Source organism: Jaculus jaculus, chromosome 11, assembly GCF_020740685.1.
Source record: "Jaculus jaculus isolate mJacJac1 chromosome 11, mJacJac1.mat.Y.cur, whole genome shotgun sequence".
Lineage (NCBI taxonomy): Eukaryota > Metazoa > Chordata > Mammalia > Rodentia > Dipodidae > Jaculus > Jaculus jaculus.
This window is the reverse complement of record NC_059112.1, coordinates 92934748-92958955: the sequence shown is the minus strand read 5'-3', so window position 1 is coordinate 92958955 and position 24208 is coordinate 92934748. Positions and strand designations below refer to the sequence as shown.

General features: G+C 44.8%; 1 pseudogene; it reads left to right on the top strand.

The window, feature by feature from the left end:
• Window positions 1-2422: 2422 nt before the first annotated feature.
• LOC101609818 overlaps window positions 2423-24208 on the top strand; it is a 65324-nt pseudogene continuing 43538 nt past the window's right edge.

The following is a 24208-nucleotide window of genomic DNA, read 5'->3' as shown; positions in this document are numbered from 1 at the left end:
GCCCTGGCGCGCCCATTCTCTCTCTCTCTCTCTCTGCCTTCCTCTTGGTCTGTCACTCTCTCAAATAAATAAAAATATTTTTTAAAAAAGAAAAAGAAATGAAAAAGAAAAACAGATTTCTGAGCACACACCCTCTAGATCAGGGGATCCAGGAGTTGGGGACCACATCCCTTTGGTTTTGATATTTTGGGGTTTTTTGGGGGGGGTTGTTAGCTTTTTAAGGTAGAATCTCGCTCTCGCCCAGGCTGACCTGGAATTCACTATGTAGTCTCAGGGTGGCCTCGAACTCACAGTGATCCTCCTACCTCTGCCTCCCAAGTGCTGCTATCAAAGGTGTGTGACACCACGCCCAGTTGATTTTTTGTTTTTTAAAAGCATCAGACATGGCATGAAGGGAAGACACTGTATCATTGGTTGCCCCACTCTCAAAGGATCTCCCTTGTCTTTTGGGAAGCCTGTCAAATGTGAGGATCCCAAAGGCCAAGGAGCAGGTCGAGAATCTATGATTTTCCCAGGGGTCTTGGCTGATTTTGAGAAGGGAACTCTGTCAGGCTTTGAAAAGCTATACTCTCTAAATGGGCTCCCTCTCTCCATTAATATTCATAATGGTGGTTTAACTCCAAATGTAGAAAGGGGTAAGGATGGATCCCTCTTAAAACTTCCTTTGAATGTGCATCTGCCCGTGATAAAGAAAATGTGGAAAACCGCTCTAGGGAAGGTGCCGCCAACCCTGTTTAGACTCGGCTTTTCTTTTGTTTTGAACATGTGGGTCACTTCTAAGCCCATCAGTGAAAACCTGGACGGCGGTGGCACTGGGTGAATTCCATCTCCAGAGCAGATTAACTGTTAGCTTGCAAGAATGGCCAGCCGGAGCATTCGTAAGGACAATGACATGGTCCCTCACCCTCAGCCACTGTTTGTCGTTACCTCGCAAGGCTGCATGTAGCTGTTGATAAACCTGTATGTATGTTCAGACTGCTGCTCATTTAAAAATGAGAAATCGGGCTGAGAAGTTGGCTTAGTGGTTAAGGAGCTTGTCTGAGAAGCCTAAAGGACCCAGGTTTGATTTCCCCAGATCCCACGTAAACCACTGCTGACAACCAGAGATGGCCTGGCTTTGGTTCGTTCATTCTCAGAACAGTGGATAAGTACTTGGTCACGCAGCTAGCTAGAGCTGCTGACTTTACACATGTTCCATTCAGTTCTCACAAAAGCTCTGCCAGCCACAGCTGTAGTTACTAGACATGCCATATACGGTGAATGATACACACACATGCACACACACACACACACACACACACACACACACATAGTATTAACATATATAATATCCTGTTAGGATGGCGACAGTGCCACCCTTAGGACCCAGAAGCCTTGGTGCTAAGCACACATACCTCCTCCATGGGCATCACCTAAGGTGCCAGGAAAGCCACAATTCTTTGATGTGATAATAATACAATAATGCATATTTTAATTTTTAAAAATTATTCATTTATTTAAATTAAGTTTATTTACTTGAGATAGAGAGAGGGAGAGAATGGGCATGCCAGGGCTTCTAGCCACTGCAAATGAATTCCAGATGCATGCGTTACCTTGTGCACCTAGCTTATGTGGATCTTGGGGAATCAAACCTGGGTCCTTTGGCTTTATAGGCAAGCTCCTTAACCACTAAGCAACCTCTCCATCTCAAAGCCATGGATATTTTAATGTAGTAAATAAATTAGAATTATTCTGTCCCCAAAGGAGAAAACTGAACTGAGCACGGCTTAGGGACTTGTCCAGAGTCATAGAGAATAACATGTGACTACCCATCAAACAGCTTCGGAACCATGGCTGGCATAGATGTGTGCTCCATGCCTGGTGTGGAGGTGGACCTGCTACCCCCCACCACCCTGAACACCAAGCAGAGCTGATGCCTGGGGGGTGGGAGGGTGGTCTCCTGGGGCACAGGAATTAGGGAAGCTTTCTAAGGGAAGCACATTTGTATTTTCCCTACCTGTGTCTTTTGAGAAGGGTGGCCTGGCATTCATGCCTCTGTCAAGGTTGAAATAAGCACATAGATTCTCTTTTTTAATTTTTTTGTTTATTTTTATTTATTTATTTGAGAGTGACAGACACACACACACAGAGAGAGAGAGAGAGAGAGAGAGAATGGGCACGCCAGGGCCTCTAGCCACTGCAAACGAACTCCAGACGTGTGTGCCCCCTTGTACACCTGGCTAACGTGGGTCCTAGGGAAGTGAGCCTCAAACTGGGGTCCTTAGACTTCACAGGCAAGCACTTAACCGCTAAGCCATTTCTCCACCCCACAGAGATACTCTTGAGATATGTTTTATTAGTTGTGTCTGAGTAACAAGTGAAGGCTAACCTGTTTGAGTCCTTACTAATTGTTTTTACAGATGGTACCTGTTAAAGGCGGAACATGACTCCCCACAGTTCCTATGTTAAACTGCTGGCCTCCTTGTTCTGGGATTCGAAGGTGGGCCTCTGGAAGGTAATCAAGGTCAGATGAGGGCATGATGGTGGGGCCCTCATGATAAAATTGGTGCCCGTATATGAAGAAGATTTAGGAACCTGCTTTCTCTGATCCTGCCACATGAGAACAGGGAGTTAATGGCCACCTGCAAGGCCAGAAGTATGCAGTCCTTCCAGGGACTAAAGTCTTTGGCTAGTACTTCGATGCTCTTGGACTTCCAGTCTCCAGAACTGTGAGAAATTGGTGTTGGTTATGTCACTCCATTTGTGACATTTTTGTTATATTTTGTTATATGACAGCCCAAAGAGACAAAGACTATGAGAAAGCTATCAGGAAGAAAACTAAAGCACAGGGAACCTAGCAACTTCATGAAAGTCACACAGCTGGCATTTGGGTCACACAAGTCTAACTGGCTGTTTCTGGGTGCTGACCTGTTTGCTGTGTCTTGTCATCTGAAAAGGGGCTGAACTATATAAAGCCACACCTTGCCGAAAAAGCCTTTGCCTAAGCAAAGGTCAGAGTGTTGTCCTAAGTGGGAAGTAATTAAAGGGGTGAAAAAATCGATGTGTGACTCAGCTCCCTGCACACTTACCATGGCTACTACCAGGTTTCCGTTCCTGCTCCATTATTCTGATCACCATTTTCGGGGGGATTTTGAGAGATAGATGTTGCTTCCAGATAAGCCAGTGATTCTGAGACATGGATATGGGCTCACCAAGAACTCCGGCCACCAAAATGCTTTGTCAGGTCATCACCTGGCCAGTTGAAGACAAGATCATCAATTTGAAAGTCAGCACCCGCAGTATAGGGGTGCCCTTGACCTGCCTTGTTTCGTGAGGTTTTGGGAAGCCATTGCCTTCAGCTTAGACTGCTCATTTAAAAAATGAGAAATAGGGATGAAGAGATGGCTCAGTGGTTTAGGTGCTTTCCTGTGAAGCCTAAGGGCCTAGGTTCAATTCCCCAGATTCCACGTAAGCCAGATGCACAAGGGTGGTTCATACTTCTGGAGTTCATTCTCAGTGGCTGGAGGCCCTGGCGTGCCCATTCTCTCTCTCTCTACCCCCCCCTCTATCTTTCTATCTCTGTCTCTCTCTTCCTCTCTCAAATAAATAAATAAAATATTGCAAATGAGAAATAATGCTGGGATACAGTCCTAAGGAAACAGCCAAGATCAGCTCATAGAAATGATTGAAACTTAGGTGCCATTGGCTGCAGAAGCCCTGTGGAGGCATGTCTGTGATCCCTAGCCCTGGGGAGGCCAAAGAGGGGTGTGATCGCTGCAAGTTCAATGCCAGCCCAGGGTACATGGTGAGTTACCACCTCAACCCCACACAAAGAAAGCCAGCCCAGAAATGCTTTGAGGTGGGAGAAGCAAAGCAACTGACTGGTGCTCCACTCTGCCATCTTCCAGCCTGGCACCTTGGGACCGACATGTTACTTCAGTTGTAAATGCCTATCTTCCCATAAACTAACAGGATGAAAGCCCACCTGTGGGTACTGCCACCAGGATTAAAGAATCTGGTACATGCCAGTGTGAGCATGAGCTTTGCAAAAGCTTTCCTTTGTTTCTTAACTAGACAGAGGCAGAGATGAACCTTTCCCAATGACATATTTTTCTTTACAACAATAATGGAATATGTTTTTAACATCAACTTGAGTCTGTCTTCTTTTTTAATAAGAGACAAGATAAGACACCAGAAATATTTTAGGATTTTCTTAGGTGAGCTTTATGGGTATGAGTTAAAGAAGCAAAAACCTTTTACTATAGGCAGAGAAGGGAAGAGAAAGGGAAAAAGCTGGTCTCTTTCAATAATGAATGATATAAATATTTTTGTCAGTATCTTAAAGAGGCTTTTCTTATACAAACAGGAGTATTTGCTGGTCAATATAAAGATTTTTTTTTCTTTTGATGTATATTTAAAATTAAAAGGAATATTCTTAGAAAGACACCTGCACCTGGGTGAGTCATACTTGATCACTCCCGTGAATGAAGGTTTCGGGGTGGGGGGTGTTCAGTTATTTACTCAGTTAGGCTTAAACTTTTTATTTATCTAGTCACCCCCTGTAATGCTTTGATCTGAACTTCCAAGGCCCATTTTTCAATCACTTTAGCTACATATTTTAAGTCTTATGGTCTAATTCAGCCCTAGCCCATAAAACATGCAATGTCCTGCTTCAAGGCATCCTATTAGGAAACAGCTGCCTCATGGCTTTTGCAATCTTCACCTTGTGTCGGCATGAGCCGTTTGGAGCTCCGGCCTGTGGTTATTCTCTGCGAACCAGCAGGCAAGCGCAGCCTCTGTATCCCAGCAGCTTCTCCTGGCTGGTGTTGGCCGAGTGACTCAGACGTGAGTCACAGCTTTCTGCAGGTGTATGCTTGGGGTGTTGGAAGCCTTCCACCACTCACCAAGGCCATTGTTTACTTCATCAGTTCATGAGGTTATAGAGGTATTCTAGCCAGCTTCATTTGACTGTACAGCAGTTCAAAAACATAATATATGTGTGTGTATATAAATATATATATATATGTGTGTGTGTATATATAGATATATGTGTGTATGCATATATTTGATGACATATTTATATCCCAGGAATGCATGACAACTTGGAAACTGGAAAATAAAACCCGCCACTGGACAATTAGAAAACAATATGTGGGGCTGGAGAGATGGCTCAGCGGCTAAGGCACTTGCCTACAAAGCCTAAGGATCCTGGTTCAACTCCCCAATAAACATGTAAGCCAGATGCACAAGGTGGCACATGCGTCCAGAGTTTGTTTGCAGTGGCTAGAGGCCCTAGTGCACCCATTCTCTCTCATAAATAAATAAATAAATAATATTAAAAAAAGAGAAAACATTGTGTTGACTGGAAATCTTGGGAAGAAAAAAATAATTTCTTTGAATGTCTTACTATAAAAGATGGACTTGGTATTTATTTATTTTCTTTCTTTCCTCTCTCTCTTCTCTCTCTCTCTCTCTCTCTCTCTCTTTTTTTTTTTTTTTTTTTGGATTTTTAAGGTAGAGTCTCGCTCTAGCCCAGGCTGACCTGGAATTCACTATGTAGTCTCAGGCTGGCCTCGAACTCACGGTGCTCTTCCTACCTCTGTCTCCCAACTGCTGTGTTTAAAGGTGTGCGCCACCACGCCCGACTTGCTTTCCTCTCTTTACTTGGGCATCTGTGGGAGGTGAGACTAAGACCTTCTCACTTAGCATGCTCCTTCCCAACCTCATTCACTCAAGTATCTTCAGAAAATTTAGTCCATTGAGTTTTTTTTCCCCCTATTTATAGAACACTCAGGTTTTGGCTATGGAAACATAAGAAGTAGTCATCAACCAGTGCTTCATTAATCCCTGGATGAATCTTTCATATTTCAGCTCTGCTTGATGAAGACAAGGCTTCGACTGAATATAAGAAAAAGATGTAAGACTATCTCAATATGACTGCAGCGCAAATTTGCTGAAAATTGGTGGTCATTAATAAGATCTGTGGCATGAACGGGTATACGTAGTAAGAGCTGGTAATGGCTATTACTTGATTCTTTTCTATGTTCCAGCCCAATTTAAAAGACTTTACATGTACTAATTTCACCAGTTATTAGAACATCCCATAACACTGGTTCTCTTGCTGTCTTTTTTATAGATAAGAAAATGCAAGCGGAGTGAAGTTAAGTGCCTTGTCTGAGATCTCACACACAGATAATAAATGATAAAGCCAGAACTTAAGTTTGGCTACTCAGACCCAGACCTTCAATGTAAAGCATATAATCTAACAACAAAGGAGTGTGAGAGTTGTGAGTTAGTAAGTTCAGAGTTCATTTATCTTCACAGTGCCTTGGAGCAGTCCCAGAGCCCTGGACATGTTAAGACTCCACCACTGAACCATACTCCCAACCCTGACACACTTCTGAACAATCCCAACAGAATCAACATATCTACATGAATCCTACCTATCCCAAAGTAACTGCCCACGTCAATTCTGTGCTTGTCCTAAGGGTAGTCATGGACTAACACTTCTAGAGCTTTCTTTCCTTTCATTTTGAGACTGTGGCTTGTCATTCCAAATATAACAGCTTTTCTGCTTGAGGTCATACTTGATGTTTAGAAATAATCAAACACAACTCAGAACACTCATTGATAAAGAGATGAGAAACTGAGTTTAGCAAGATCACTGTATGTTAACTTTATCTAAAGATAATTTTCAGACGGGAATTATAGCATTGTGATGTTGACATCATCGGAGCACATTAAAAACTTCCCAGGTCCTTGTGAAGAGCACAGGAAACACGCATCAGTAGCAGACACGTTTGGCACAGCTCTGCATTCTCCGCATACTGGGGATATACAAGGTTATAATGCTGTATGTGCTGTTTGGCTACCTGACCTGTGGGCAGCCGCAGTGACTCTCACCTGTATCCAACTTTATGTAGGGATGCATCAGGTGAGAGCTGGTGAGAAGCAGACTGACTTGACATGAGTAGCTGAGAATTAAATGAGGAGACAACATAGAAAGTTCTGAGCTGGGTGGACAGAAAGTGCAGATCCCATCATGGAATGGAGGAACTGGGAGAGCCCGGGGGAAATTAAGGTCATTGTAGAAACGGGGGGCTGGCTCTTATTTGGGAGAGACAGTCCAAATGGCAGCAAAGGAACTCAGTTGGCCGTTACCACCCCATCATCTCACTCTCCTGTCTCTTGAGCTGCTGCTCTCTGTGACTGAACCCTGTAAGCATTTAGCCAGCAGGAGCTCCTGCTGTCAAAGGCCACGAGATGGCCATTCTGGAATGCAAAATATTGCATCCTGTTGCAGTCAGGTTCACATTGCTGACAGCAACCACCTGACCCAGAACAGCTTTGGGGGGGGGGGAAGGTTTATTTTGGCTTATAGACTCAAGCTCTGTCCTGGCAGGGTAAAACGATGGCATGAACAGAGGGTGGACATCTCCCCCTGGCCAACATCAGGTGGACAACAGGAACAGGAGAGTGTGCCAAACACTGGCAAGGGGACACTGGCTATAACACCTATAAGCCCACCCCCACCAAAACACTCCCTCCAGGAGGTGTTAATTCCCAAATCTCCATCAGCTGGGAACCTAGCATTCAGAACACCTACACCTGAATCAAACCACCATCACAGCCCAAGGGCCACATCTGTAGCCCTGACTGTCATCAACGAGACCTTAGTTCTCACTTTCCTTCTGGGTCACGTGTTTTCACAAGATGAGGAAACAAAACTCAATAAACTCCTCATAGACAGATTACTTCCTGTTACTGAGTTCACCCCAGTGTAAGGGGAGAGGGTGAGCTTAACCCATGCTCAGTACCTCTGTGTCCAAAGACGGACTCTCTGACAAGATGACCACTTAACCCTGTGGTTTTCCTCCCCAGACCCAGAACTGCATTCCAGTGACGAGACAAACACTGGCAACTCAGGTCTATAGGAAGGCCGTTGACAAGCATTTAAGGACCAACAGCTTTCAAAACCTGAGAAGTCTTTAGAAACTAGGAACATAAGGAGATATGATCAGTGAGTGTAATGTGGGGCCCTGGGTGGGGTTCTGGGGAAGGGGAGAGTTATCAGGTACCATTGATGGGAGTCTGAATAAACTGAAGGCTGTAGTTAGTAAGTGTGTGAGGTGTGGGAACTACCACATGAGTCAAAGGTACTCCTGATGGGGACGTTGGGCGCGGGGCAGCTAGAACTCTAATGTGATCATCATAATTTTGTCTGCAAACCTAAACCGATTCTAAAATAAAAGTTTGAATTTCAAAAAACAAAAGCCTACAGTTTTATTTTCGGGGAGCATAAGAATGAGGAGAAGGGGCTGGAGAGATGGCTTAGCTATTAAGCGCTTGCCTGTGAAGCCTAAGGACCCCTGTTCGAGGCTTGATTCCCCAGGACCCACATTAGCCAGATGCCCAAGGGGGTGCATGCATCTGGAGTTTGTTTGCAATGGCTGGAGGCCTGGGCGCCCCCATTCTCTCTCTCTCTCTGTCTCTCTTTCTCTGTTTTTCGCTCTCAAGTAAATAAATAAAAATGAACAAAAAGAAAATGAGGAGAAGGAGGAAGAGGAACAAGAGAATACTTCCTAATGTATCCTTCATGGCTACATGGTCATGATAACGTTACAGCTAGCACAGAAGCTATCAGAAGATCCTGGGCACCTTGCACCAACTATTGAAGAATCATCCCATGATGGCAAGTCTCTGCTGGTATGAAGGACCTTAAATTTCCCGAGCAATAGGCATGTAATGTGAAGAAAGCCAGTATATTTCTCTTAAAAATTAAAAGAAGCCAGGTGTGGTGGCGCACGCCTTTAATCCCAGCACTCAGGAGACAGAGGTAGGAGGATTGCCATGAGTTCGAGGCCACCCTGAGACTACATAGTGAATTCTGGGTCAGCCTGAGCTAGAGTGAGACCCTACCTCAAAAAACAAACAAAAAAAAAATTAAAAGAGAAGGCTGGGTGTGGTGGTGCACACCTTTAATCCCAGCACTCTGGAGGTAGTGGTAGGAGGATTGCTGTGAGTTCAAGGCCACCCTGAAACCATATAGTGAATTTCAGGTCAGCCTGGACTAGAGTGAGACCCTGCCTCGAAAAACCAGAAAAACAAACAAAAATAAATAAATAAGAGAGAGGCATGTCCTTGTAAACATAAATGAAGGGCACTTGATCAGATAACTAAAAATAATAAATTCAATACCTGAAACCAGTTCTAAACTTTGAAAATTTTCCAAAAGAATGTTGTTTCTGTACTATCTTCAAATGTTTTCTCTGTTTAAGTACATCTATGATATATGTTATGTAGAGAGTAAATGTATGCCATATATATGTAAATAGGTAGGTAGGTAGGTAGATAGATAGATAGATAGATAGATAGATAGATAGATAGATAGACAGACAGATAGATGGATGACATCTATGTATTCAACACTCTACCATGTTCTGAATCCTCTATGGTGTATGGGATGGGTAAATACAGGGCACAGGCATCACCAGGAGCTCCAGAGGGTCTATGAAGGGCATTCACTTTTGTTTTTTATTTTACTTTCTTCTTTAGTTTTTTGAGGTAGGGTATCACTCTAGTCCAGGCTGACCTGGAATTCACTATGTAGTCTCAGGGTGGCCTTAAACTCACGGTGATCCTCCTACCTCTGCATCTCAAGTGCTGGGATTAAAGACATGTGCCACCACACCCAGCTAAGGGCATTCGCTTTTATTTGACTTTCTGTTGAGCTGGAATCTTGCCTGGGACCAGAGAAGTGTGTCTGAGGTCAGAGGCTGAGAGAGGTCTGGGACCCATCACACTCATCTGCAGGACTTTGCCTAAGTAACCCTTCCTAAGTTGGCTTAGTCATAGCCTGGCATTTCTGTTCACTCCTTCACCTGACCGCCCTGGCCACCCTGCCCTGCTTCTTGGAACCACGTACATGGGTTATATCTTTCCGTGGATGGAGTCTATTATGTGAGGAGCCCAGGAAGGGAAAACAAAAGTGCCAGCCAGACCAGAGCTTTCTCCTTACAGAGGAGTCTAGTCTTTGCTTAGAGGAGTGAAGGGCCGAAAAGAAGTGACAAGAAGCCTATGGAACTGCGATTTGGAGTCACCCTCTGAGTATCTTCAGGAGAATTCTTTTAATGTCTAGTTCTTCATTCAGAGAGAGGTGTGTGGGTCAAAGAGATGGCTCAGTGGTTAAAGTGTTTGCCTGTGAAGCCTAAGGAGCCTGGTTTGATTCCCCAGGACCCATGTAAGCCAGATGCACAAGGTGGCACCTGTGTCTACAGTTAGTTTACAGTGGTTGCACCCATTCTGTCTCCCCGTCTTCCTCTTTTTCTCTCTCAAATAAATAAACTATTTTCACAGAGTGAATCAACCAGATGTGGTGGCGCATGCCTTTAAAGAAAAAGAAAAGAAAAGAAAGAGGTGTGTCGACCAGAGATAATTCAGTGAGTTCAAAGAGGACAATCAGTTCTATAGCTGAGGGCATGACCTTGTGGTGTACGGAACACAAGCACATGAGAACTCTTGTTCCCCTTCCAGTGACCTTGGCCAACTGGGCCATAGGCCAACCCGTCGCACTTCTCAGCTGGGTTCTCAGCATCTCACACTTCTTTTGCTTCATTCCCCTTCACGGATGGCGTGAGGATCCCTCAGAGCCATGCACTTGTCTGGACCAGATGCACATGGCTAACGGAATATTGTTTAATGAGCACGTCCATGGGCCACCGGGAGGGGTCTCCTAGCACACTCAAGATTGCAAGTGCGCACACACAGGCTGGTGTCTACGGCTTCCTTCGGTGTGCACATGCACGTGCCCCTCCCCCACCCACACATCTCTGCTCAACATTCTCATGGAAGTCCACGTGGCAGATTCGTGACTCGGTGAACCGAGCTGCAAGGCCCGTGGGTTTCAAGGCTTCTTTGGGTAGCTCTGGACCCACTTTTCAGACGCACAAGCGCACAGATACTGGATTGGCATGGGGGTGTCTGGCAGCTTCTGAGACTGGGCATTGAAACCTTCAACTAGAGGGCCTGGAGAGATGGCTTAGAGGTTAAGACATTTGCCTGCAAAGCCAAAGGATTCCAGTTTGACTCTCCAGGACCCACGTAAGCCAGATGCACAAGGGGGTGCACGTGTCTGGAGTTCGTTTGCAGTGGCTGGAGGCCCTGGCAGGCCCATTCTCTCTCTCTCTCTGTCTCTCTCTCTCCCTTTCTCAAATGAATAAGTCAATAAATAAATAAAATATATTGAAAAAGAAAACATTCTACTAGAGGCTGTCAAGAGTAGCTATGTATACCCATGACCAAGTTCCCAACAGTGAGTGGCCTTTCGAAGTTTTTACATTTGTTTTTCTAGTTTTCAAACATAACGGTGAACACGTACCAAATCCTGAAGGAATCTTCCCGCTTCCAATCACAGACATCCAATGGTTCATGATAATGCATGCTAGTGTTCACGAAAAGAATGGTCATATTATGCTTCTTATTAGTACTGTTCTAAAACACTGAGGTCATGGCATGTTTCCATCACAGCGTGATTAGCACTTTACTTCTTCAGTTATAGAACTCTCCTTCTTCATGTGACAGGGACATACATGTGGACTGTGTCTCCGACCCGATCCTACGGGCCCTGGAAGTTCGGCAGAAAGATACAGTGTGAAAGGCCAGGGATGTAGAACTGAGTGTCAAAAACAATGACAACAATGTCATCATCATCAAAAACAAGAGAAAAATAAAATGAGCAATATAGTACTTTTGTTTTTGTCTGTTTAAACCACCAGGCTACATTTCCTTTTTTAAAAAAAATTCACCCCACATAGGGCCATTGGACACATTGTGTGAGATAATTAAGAGAAAATATCTGGTGCAGGTTTATAACACGAGAATGGACTACTTAATTATAAGATATGGTTAATTCAGAGAGTCTTTTGCCTTATAAAGCATTTCTTGCTCAAGCCTGAGTACCTGAGTTTGATCCTCAGAACTTAGGGGAAAGGCCAGAGGCCAGGGAGGGCTCACTGCAATCTCAGAACTCTGATGGTGAGACTGGTAGTGGAGACGGAATTTCCTGGAAGCTTTGAATGAGCACACCAAAAAGATCAGCAGAGGGCTGAAGAAATGGCTTAGTGGATAAGGTGTTTGCCTGCAAAGCCAAAGGACCCAGGTTTGATTCTCCAGGACCCATGTAAGCCAGATGAACAAGGGGGCACATGTGTCTGGAGTTCGTTTGCAGTGGCTGGAGGCCCTGGCATGCCTACTCTCTCTCTGTCTGCCTCTCTTCTCTCTCCCCCCCCCACTCTCTCTCTCTCTCTTGCTCTCCCTCTTTCTCTGCTTGCAAATATAAATGAATTAAATTAAGAAATATTAGCCAGGCATGGTAGTACATGCCTTTAATCCTAGAACTCAGGAAGCAGAGGTAGGAGGATCGCCGTGAGTTCAAGACCATCCTGAGAATACAAAATGAACTCCAGGTCAACTTAGAGTGGAGTGAAACCCTACCTCGAAAAACCAATATGTATATATATTTTAATCAGCAGGGCAAGATTGAGAGAAACCCTGCCTCAAATGAGATGCAATGGTGAGAACAGATCTGAAAGTTGTTACAGCTTCCTGCGGTCCATGCCCACCAGCACTCACACAAACACATACAGACATGTGTACAAAAATATATAAGTATTAAAAAAAAAAAAAAAAAAAAAAGGAAAGAGCTGGGGAAAAGGGCTCAGTCAGTAAGGTGCTTGCTGCAAAAAAACAAGGGCCTGCTTTTGGAACCTCCAGCACTCCTATAAAAGCTGGGCACCATAACACATCTTCCTCCATGTAGACCAGCTGTCAGAAAGCTGGGAAAAGCCATGTGGCATGCAGTTCAATGAGAGAGAAAGAAACCACCAGTGAAGATACTCATCAGGGGACACTGCAAGCCTTATATTTGGCCAGTCGGGCAAAATGAGCCAATGGGTGCAATAGTGGCACATCTGGTATGGAGGAAACCAATGGCCCTCAAATAGGTCTGGAGGCCTGCCCCATGGGAGGGAATACGTCCCTGATACTGAAAACCTACAACAGGGGTAGTCGTGAGCCCTAGGGCTGTAAAGTTTGCTGCTGTCTGGCTAAATGTTTATACTCACCAAACTGCCCAGTAAGCACTTCCTTTAATGCTCATACCCATATATTAATGCTACTCTCACTTTTGGTTAGAGAACCTTCTCTTTTCAGATGGCAGTGACCTTGGGATGACTCAGAAGGCACCATGGTGCTGAGAAGAAGTGACAGAGGAGTGCTCAGCACTGAAACATCTCTCTCACACCTTCCAGGGCTCAGGGTCCATTGCGGAAGAGGTGGCAGAAAGAATGTAAGAGCCAAAGGAAGGGTAGGACTCCTTACAATGTGCTCCTCCAGACACAAAATGGCCTCGATACCCATGACCTCACAGTGCCTGACACTACCTCCACAAGACCATCATAATAGGAAGGAAAGATGATGACATCAAAATAAAAGAGAGACCAATTGAGAGAGGGAGGGGATATGATATAGAGTGGAGTTTCCGAGGGGAAGGTGGGGGGAGGGAGGGAATTACCATGGGATATTGTTTACAATCATGGAAGTTGTCAATAAAAATAAATAAATAAACAAAGTAGAGAACACTTGAGAAAGACAACTGATACCTGCATCCATAACACACACACACACACACAGAGAGAGAGAGAGAGAGAGAAAGGGGGGGGAGGAAGAAAGAAAGAGAGGGAAGAAGGAAAACTTCTTTTATTTGGAGAAAACCAGCACTGTCTAGTACAGCTGCTGTGTCCAAGACTGCCTTCAGCTACAGAGACGATAGACCTCATTTCTCTATGTCCCGTTGTCACCTAAGATGAAAAGGTATGTGCTGAGGCTGCCACCCATGACCACCCATCGGTGGTACAGAAACATAGCTTTCTCCTGAAGAGTGTGCCCTGAAAATTGGCATTGACCATGTTTTGTGAGGCCAGTAGCCCTGCATGAGTGATGTCCTTGCTATGTGTTAAGAGACATGACCCTCCTTGTGTCTCAGCCATCATCATGGCTCACCTGTCATCCTTGATGACTAGGTTTTTTTAGTTTCTGGCTCCTTTCCCAGAATGGAGCAGGTCTTCAGTACAGGCCCGCTGTTGGGAAAGAAGTGGACTGGAGAAAGTCTCCCTCTATCTTTCATTCCCTACCCTTGTCCTCCTGCTCTGTTGACTCTTAGTAGAGCATGTGCTTATCTTTTGGCAATGCAGAGCAGAACCTTCTAATGTCACACCTGTGCCTGGCCCCCAGAGCCCTCCGCGAGCTTTGTGACACCATCAGAGCCGTGTCTGGATAGAGCTAATGCACGGGTTTTCTTTACCGTCTCCTCTCTCACCTTCACCAGTGAGCAGGAATTGTCTCCAACATCTTGGAATTTTCTCACAATGAGCTTTTGGAATGTTCAGGCAGAAACAACAGGCTTTATGTATGCAAAGTGACATTAGAGAACTGTCCTTCCTTCAGAATGCTTGCTTGCAAGAAAGAGTAAGTCTGAAAAGCTACCTAGTAGCCAGTGAAAAGGGCCCAAGGACAGAAGAAGGGGCAATAGGAGGAGGGTGAAACGCATTCCTTCTCACATATGGCTCCATCAGGGCTGCTAGTTGGAGAAGCCCTTTGAGTCAGGCCTGGAAATACTGTCAGTGGGAGAGAAGAAAGTGTCAGCAAAGGGAGGAGGGGAGGGGAGAGGCATGGCCCTCATTTTTATCAGTGTCATAGTTTCAAAGGGCATTTTTACACCTCGTTTACTCTACACCCCAGCCAGTTAGTGGGTACAGACAAGCTGAGGGGCTCACCTCAAACCAGTGTCTGAAGCAGCCCAGGACTACCCACAGAACTGTAGTTTCCATGACCACTTGGAAAAGTTTCCTCTTTTCATAGAACTGTGGAAATCTGTTGGGCATTGGTGGTTGGCGGTGGAAGGAAGGGGTTAACCCTAGTGAGGGAGTGTGTTAGTATCAATGGAGGGAGATGGTTAACCCCAAGGGAAGGAAAGATAACCCCAATTGTTGGGGAGAAGGTAAACCCTTTTCCTTTTTTATTTTACAGAGAAAGACACACACACACACACACACACACACAGAGAGAGAGAGAGAGAATTGGTGTGCCAGGGTCTCAGCCACTGAAACCTCCAGACACTTGCGCCACCTTGTGGGCATGTGCAACCTTGCATTTGCCTCACCTTTGGTGTGTCTGGCTTACATGGAATCTGGAGAATTGAACATGGGTCCTTAGGTTTCGCAGCCTTAGTGGCTAAGCTACCTCTCCAGCCCCTGAAAAGGTAAGATTGAATGGCGATAGATGGCTAGCCCCAGTGAGATAAAAGGTTTAACCCATGGCGGGGTGGGGGGGATGGAATTATTAACCTCAGTGTGGGGAAAGCTTAGTCCCAGTATGAGAGGAGAGTTAACCCTTTTCTCCTGGGGGCACAGCATTATAAGACTCTGAGTACTGGAAAGTCCTTCAGAGCACTGGGTACCGAGAGTGGTCTTGGGGGTCAGATCCTACATCCAAGGAACACTGAATGCTGGGGAATTCTGCAAACGAAGTGGCAAGTCAGAGGCCACCGCCCGGTCCCCCCACTGGTAAGGTATAGGATCAGGATTAGGTGTGTCTGCAATTCATTGTCCTCTTGGCAACTAGGCCAATGGTTTTTAACTATCTGTATGCCATGGGCCCTATGGGCCATTTAGCAAAATCCACAAACTTGTCTCAGAGAAATGCTTCCAAGTATATAAAACAAAATCATCTAGGTTTACAAAGAAAAGGAATTGTATTAAAATTTCATTGCTAAAATATCGAAGGGGAAATTTTACATGGTAACACGCATTTCTTTGTTAACGAGTTAGAAGATGAGAGTTAGTGGCAGGCCATGACCTAGAAGTATGGGAAAAAAAAGTAAATAATAATTTACGATGTCAGCAACTATAAAGGGATAGGAAAATATCTGTGATAGAAAATTCTCCACTGGTGGCAAAGCTATATGTACTCTGAGTGCAATCGCTTTGTTCCACTAAAAATGAAAGGACTCTGGGGAGATGATTCAGTGGGTAACAACAGTTCTTGCAGCGCAAGGACAAGGAAGGCCTGAGAGTGTGTAAGTTCAATTCCCCAGAACCCTCTTAAACAGCTGGGCTTGGTCACCCCAGTTCTGTGGGGCAGGGCGGGGGGGGGGGCGGTAAGCACAGACCAGGGGCATGCTGACCAAAAACCTGTTGAGTGAGAGATTCCATTTCTAGGAAACCAATGGATAAGCAAAAAGAGAACACCTGGCATTCTCCTCTGGCTTCTGAAGACACTCACACGGGCACAGTCATCTGCACACACACGTGCATACACCACACACACATCACATCTCACATATCACACCATGAGTGCTACGCATGCACACACCCAAATAAAAAGTGGAAAGAAAAGCAAAGTTTCAGTGAAAATTAGTATGTCAAGTGTTTCTAATTCATGTATGTAAATCACCGGGATTCTCACATTGTCTTTAGTAACCACAGGTGGGGGACTTGTGGTTGAAGCTGGGCTGTCTTCTGTGGTCAGGATCTTGCCTGGCGGGATCCTTTGAGCCTGACCTCTCCCCTAGCTGAGATGACTCACGGGATTGCACTGGGGAGAGAAGAGGGATGCTTTGTCCAAAAAGGAGACCCGGGGGCTGGGCGTGGTGGCCCACACCTTTATTCCCAGCACTGGGGTTGCTGACATAGGAGGATTGCCGTGAGTTTGAGGCCAGCCTGAAGCAACAGAGTGAGTTCCAGGTCAGGTTAGACTATGGTGAAAACTTGTCTTAAAAAAGACCAAAGGAAAAAAAAATTGATACCTGCAGCAGAGAGCACTTCTTCAGTCTGCCGAACAGCAGGTCCGAAGGCTGAAACAATAATCAGGGCAGAGCAGGGGAGGCAGCGAAGAGGGGTTCTGGGGATGGCTTGGTGGCTGGGCAGGATCGTAGGGAGAAAGGCCACGGGACTATTTTGCTAAAAGTTCATTTCATGCCAAGTTATAATAACCTCATGGAAAAGCAAGCTCAAGCTCTTTTGTGGTACTAAAATAACTCTGTGATGGAACGCATCTGAAGATATCTCCGACTTCTCTGCCTTCGCTCAAACTGACGTAGGTGCGCTTGGCATCTGGCTTGGGGAAGTCACACCTCTTTTTTTTTTTTTTTTTCTCCTTCTCCTAAACACAACACATGGTTTGGCAGCTTTTTACTTTCTCCAGCCACAGATCTCTGCCAAAACTTGAATTTGCCGCCTTCAGATGAACTGTCTCCAAAAACAAACTGGCTTTTCTTCCAAGTTGGTGGGCGGGGGCGGCTGTGCAAAGGATAAGCTTTAACCATTTCTATGCAAAGCAACCCTGCACAACTTCTCAGGACACGGGTATAGCAGCAAGCCTCTCACACCAACCGCTTCTAGTCCAGTCTAGACAAAGGCTACACTACTAATGTGCCTGTGACCGGTTGGTCTCACAGGGCAGAGCCGCCACAGGGTATTCTGGGTCAAGGACCACACATCCCTCACCTCACACCCATAAGACCACAGTTTTGTTTCCCAACCATTCAGCTCTTCATTTGTTTTAAACACCACCTGCGACCTGATCATACTGATCAAAGCAGACTGGTTTCCCCCCATGCTCCAAGGAGCAAGGGCCTCACTGGGCTGCACAGCCTAATACCTATGGAATTTACCTGAGCCCAGTATGGATGCAAGTCAGCTCTCAAACACTGGCCCACAGAGCACAATACAAGGAAACATCTTCACTGACTCGTTTCTTCACTCCTGTCCATAATGTGACCATAATGTGGGCTGGTTCAGGTGTCCCCATAAACTCAGTTGTTCTGGATGCTAGGTTCCCAGCTGGTGGAGATTTGAGAATTAACACCTCCTGAAGGCAGTATACTGTTGGGGGCGGGCTTATGGGTGTTATAGCCAGTGTCCCCTTGACAGTGTTTGACACACTCTCCTGTTCCTGTTGTCCACCTGATATTGGCCAGGGGGTGATGTCCACTCTCTGCTCATGCCAACGCTTTTCCTGCCATCATGGAGCTTTCCCTTGAGTCTGTAAGCCAAAATAAATAATCTTTTCCCACAAGCTGCTCTTGGTTGGGTGATTTCTGCCAGCAATGCGCACCTGACCGCAACAGTAAAGTTGGCACCAGAGGAGTGGCATTGCTGCTGGACACTTGACTGTGATTTTGGCTGTTTTGGAGCTGATTTTCAAGAGGAATGTGGAAGGATTTGAAACCTTGGCCTAAGAGATGCCTTGCAGTGCTGTAAATACAGCTTGATGGACTATTCTGGTTAGAGCTGAAAGATCTGAGTGCAGTAAGAACTATGGACTGTGAGGTTTGGCTTATGAGGGTGAGAAAGAGCTTTGCATGGACTGGGCTAGAAGCGGTTTGTGTGAGAGGCTTGCTGTTATGCCCATGTCCTGAGAAGTTGTGCAGCGTTGCTTTGCATAGAAATGGACTGGTATGTGCAGAGGGATATGGCACAGAAAGAAATCTTTGGGCTGAAACTTCTGCCTGTTCAACTGCAAATGTATTAGAGATTACAACCATTGCAATGGGGGTAGTTGATCTGCATTGGGACAGCAGGAAGAATGTAGACTCTTTTGAAGGGGTCTGAGTGCTCAAAGAGTGTCCTGTTCTTCAAAGTCTGCTTTATCCCACACCCCCCGGATTAACAAATTGTCACCATACCTGGTATTGTGGAGTATAAGAAATGCAGGAAAGAGAGGGTCATTGAGTTTACAACATCATCTTGTGTTTTGGAAATGACCATGGGCAGTGTGAAGCAGGTTTGCTGGATGCCTGCATGGAGACCCGATGGAGCCATGAGGATGAACATTGGGCTGCAGTGGAGACTCAGTGGAGATGCCAGGACCATGAGATGGCTGCTAAGGAAAGCTTCCATTCCCAGATGAAGTTTTCCAGGACTGTGAGTAGTCTAGCTGGAGGGGTGGAACTGGAACTACAGAGACTTGTTGCTGGTTAGAATTATCGGATTTGGAGATTTGTCACTGACTAGAGTTGTTGAACTTGGAGCTCCAGAGTTTAATATTTGCTCTGTTTAAATCTTGTATTGGTTGAATATTTCTTTTCTATGACCAATGCCATCTTTTGCAGTATGATTGTTTATTCTGTGCCATTATGTTTTTGGGGGGCAGTTTTTGGTATTATGGCTCAGTTTAAAGATCTCAGAATATGAGAATGTTTGAACATCATTGGGATTGATAAAAAAAAAAAAAACTATGGGGATGTTTAGATTTGGACTGAATGCATTGCATTTTATATCATGGATGGTTATCAGTTTATGGAGACCAGGGGCATAATGTGGTAGTTTGAATCAGGTGTCCCCCATAAACTTAGGTGATCTGAATGCTAGGTTCCCAGCTGATGGCGATTTGGGAATTAATGCCTCTTGGAGGCAGTGTATTGTTGGGGGCGAGCTTATGTGTATTATAGCCAGTGTCCTCTTGCCAGTGTTTGGCACACTCTCCTGCTGCTATTGTCCACCTTATGTTGGCCAGAGCTTGATGTCCATTCTCTGTTCATGCCATTGTTTTCCCTCCATGATGGAGCTCCCCCTCGAGTCTGTAAGCCAAAATAAACCTCTTTTGTCCACAAGCTTTTCTTGGTTGGGTGATTTCTACCAGCAAAGTTAGCCTGACTGCAACAGTGATCCTCCCAAAATAAAAGTCAGGGTCAAAGTTACTTCCCCACAAGGTATTTTTTAAATTTTCTGTTTGCTTATTAATTCTTTATTTTTACTTCTTTTTTATTGACAACTTCCATAATTGTAGACAATGACCCATATTTCCCTACCCCAGTTCTCTTGACAAATCCACCCTTCATCATATCCCTTCCCCCCCTCTTTTTTATTTTGACGTCATCATCTTTTCCTCCTACTATGAGGGTTTTGTATAGGTATACCGGGCACTGTGAGGTCATGGATATCCAGGCCATTGTGTGTCTAGAAGATTGCATTGTAAGCAGTCCTATCCTTCCTTTGATTCTTACATTCTTGCTGCCACCTCTTCTGCAATGGACTCTGTGCCTTGGAGGGTGGGTAGAGATGTCTCAGTGCTGGACACTCCTCTGTCACTTCTTAGCATTATGGTGTCTTTTGTCATCTCAGTGGTCACTGCCATCTGAAAAGAGAAGCTTCTCTAACCAAAAGTGAGAATAGTGTTAATACCTGGGTATAAACATTAAGAAAAGTGTTTACAGGGCAGTTCGATGAGCACAACAATATGTATTTAAGCAGACAAGAGCAGGCGTTACACCTTTCATGCTCATGCCCTCCCTGCCATAGGCTTTTGACTAAGTTTAAAATGGGAGAGGATAAGAGAGAAAAAGAGTGTTGTTGATTTTTTAAACAGGTTACAAATTTAAATGCTTATCAAACAAAACATTCAAATATATAACATTTTAGGAATGAGGTTAAAAGGTGACTCTTGAACTTCTCAAAGCCTCAGTGCCCTGAAAGGGGTAGGGAACTCTTTATGCCAAGGAGGAAGACTGAAAATTCTGTGGTCCTGTGTTGAAATTAAGCAACTGTGGAAGTTTGAATGAAATATCCCTTGTAGACTCATGTGTTCTGAATACTTGGTTTCCCAGCTGGTGGCAGTTTGGGAAAGTTGTGGAGCCCTGGGGAGGTGGAGCCTTGCTGGCGGTGGTGAGCCATTGGGGTGGACCTTGACGGTTATTCTCCCCGCCCACTGCGTGGTCAGAAGTCACCTGCTCTCCCTGCTTCTTTCCTGCTGCTGTGACGACATGTGACACCCTGGATGTCTGCTGCGCCATGCTTCCCATGTCATGATGAAACTTCTCTGAACTTCAAGCCAAAGTAAGTCTTTTCCTTCCCTAAGCTGCTTCTGGTCAGATGTTGGTTCCCAGCCACAAGAAGGTAGCTGCTCCACCAAGTGAAAATAGATGACAAAATTACTGTTAGTATTTATCTTAAATGAAACATCATTAGACAATTTGAGATGTAGGATCAGTAACTACTGTTTTTAATTCATCCTGAGAAGGAAAATAAATAAATAAAAGCTTGTTCAGATTGTCATTTGTATCTAAACTTTCATTGCCAAAATTCAGATTTCTTAGGGTGAGACGCCTCTGTGGACTATCTGAGCATGGATGTTACAATCTTCTTTTATTTCCTGCATCACGGAGGATACTGAAAATGAGAAGTTTGCCGGGCGTGGTGGTGCACGCCTTTAATCCCAGCACTCGGGAGGCAGAGGGAGGAGGATCACAGTGAGTTCGAGGCCACCCTGAGACTACAGAGTAAATTCCAGGTCAGCCTGAGGTTCTCACATAAGTGGACTAGCCTCACGTCTGGCCAGCAACTCAGGCTCCTCCCACTAGGTCCACGGACTGTTGGCAAACTCCTCTGGTGTTCTCTGTGACGTAAATATTTCACAAAGGCTTGCTATAAACTGACATGACGCTAAGTGTCCAACACCTGTAATCTTGGCACTCAGGAAGCTAAGGGAAGTAGATTGCCAGTTCAAGGCTAGTGTGGTGGTTTGGATTTGGTGTCACCCCTAAACACAAGTGTTTTGAATTCTCAGTTCCCAGCTGATGGCAATTTGGGAGACGGGGTCTTGAGGGAGGCTGTGGCAAGGAGGTGATGTCCAACCTCTGCGCTACCATCCTTCCCCGGCCATCATGGAGCTTCCCCTAAAGACTACAAGCCAAAATAAACACCTTTCCTTCTATCAGCTGCTTTGGGTCAGGCGCTTTGTGCCAGCAACAAGAGGTTGCTAGCAGCAACAGCTAGTCTAGGCCACACAGAGAGATTCTCTTTCAAAACATAACACAACATCTCGAGTTCCACTGACAGTCCCTTCAGTATGCTGGCCTGGTCACCACTGGGAGCAAGTGAAGGGCTTTTCTCAGGACCCTACATGCATTTTATAATCAGTTCCTAAAACCTTTCTTGCCACATACTCCAGCAGCAGTACAGTACAGTTTGAAGCACTGACCTTCTAAATCGGCTTGGACACTTGTTAATTTTATATGTTTTCTTTATTCTACTATATCATGTACCTCATGAAATATGCACAAAGCAGGATTTTTTTAAAGAATGTCATAACTATGACAGAAGTATTATTTCAGATAGTTACTCATGAAAATTTTCTTTCTATTTAGCATATTTTACTTTCAAAACATAATTAGTAAAATGTTAATTCTTTTTTTTTTTTGTTCATTTATTCATTCATTTATTTGAGAGCAACAGACACAGACAGAAAGAGGCAGAGAGAGAGAAAGAGAGAATGAGTGTGCCAGAGCGTCCAGCCACGGCAAACGAAATCCAGACGCACGCGGCCCCCTTGTGCATATGGCTAACGTGGGTCCTGGGGAATCGAGCCTCCAAACGGGGTCCTTAGGCTTCACAGGCAAGTGCTTAACTGCTAAGCCATCTCTCCAGCCCATAAAATGTTAATTCTTAAGAGCCATGTGATGAAGTATAGTTATATTTTTGTGAAATCCTGATGACATTGGTTTATCATCCAGTCTGGCTCTAAATTAATTTGTTTTTACCTTTTCAGTAATAGTCTGTCAGCATTCTTAGTTCATGTGCCTAACAACTGTGTCCTGGGAAAGAGAGGTGTTGGCTATTTCTTTCTTCACTGGTATTCACACTACTCTTCATTCTGACGAGTAGTTTTATTGGAGGGATCTTTTTTTATTTTTTTAATTTTTATTTATTTTTCCATTTTGACATTTTTATACATGCATAAATATATTTTGATCTTATTCCCCCAATTACCCTATCCCCTCCTCCTCCAATTAACATGTTCTTCTTCTCCATTAATATCCATCCTCTCTTTAAGCCTTTTTTTCCAAGAATTTTGTTTTTTTGTTTTTTTGAGGGTCTCATTCTAGCCCAGGCTGACCTGGAATTCACTATGGAATCTCAGGGTGGCCTCGAACTCACAGTGATCCTCCTACCTCTGCCTCCCGAGTGCTGGGATTAAAGGTGTGCGCCACCATGCCCGGCCCCAAGAAATTTTTTTATTAACCACTTTCATGATTATAAACAATATCCCATGGTAATGCCTTCCCTCCCCCCACTTTCCCCTTTGAAACTCCATTCTCCATCATATCCCCTCCCCCTCTCAATCAGTCTCTCTTTTATTTTGATGTCATCATCTTTTCCTCCTATTATGATGGTCTTATGTAGGTAGTATCAGGCTCTGTGAGATTATGGATATACAGGCTATTTTGTGTCTGGAGAAGCATTTTGTAAGGAGTCCTACCCTTCCTTTGGCTCTTACATTCTTTCTGCCATGGACCCTGAGCCTTGGAAGGTGTGATAGAGATATTGCAGTGCTGAGCATTCCTGTCACTTCTTTCCAGCACCATGATGCCTTCTGAGTCACTCCAAGGTCACTGCCATCTGAAAAGAGAAGGTTCTCTAACCAAAAGTGAGAGTAGCATTAATATATGGGTATGAGCATTAAGGGAAGTGCTTTCTGGGCAGTTTGGTGAGCATAGTATATACATTTAGCCAGACAATAGCCGACATTACAGCCCTAGGGCTCATGACTACCCCTGTTGTAGGTTTTCAGTATCACGGATGTATTCCCTCCCATGGAGCGGGCCTCCAGTCCAATTAGAGGGCTGTTGGTTTCCACCATGACAGATGTGCCACTATTGCACCATTGGCTCATTTGGCCTGGCTGGCAATATGCCTTTTTAAAACCCATTGAGTTACATTAGGGTTGCATTCATGGTCATGGGTAGAAGGTCACTTACTGTGGAACAAGCTACTTCCCAGTAAGTATACCACTCATGCACCTGACTCCTCTCTCCCAGCAACCATTAGGCATCTGGGATGTATTTTTTCCCCATGATAGTGAAGTATTGACAGGCTCGCTTTGTGCAGGAAGCCACATAGCCATGTTTCATCCAGATGACAGCATTTTGCAGCCCTCTTCACTAATCTTTGGTAACAAATATAGATACTGAAAGGGAATTTTGATATGGTGTCCATTGAATGGGCCTATGTCCCTATCTTTTAAAATCACTATTTTGTAAGGGACACTTTAGTCATAAGTGAATAATATGATCCACTAGGGTCTGTGTTGTCAAGGCACATAAAGCCCATACTAAGATTAGCCAAACAGGCGAGGGATCCAGTTGGCCCCTGTGAGGTGGTCTTCTCCCCATCCC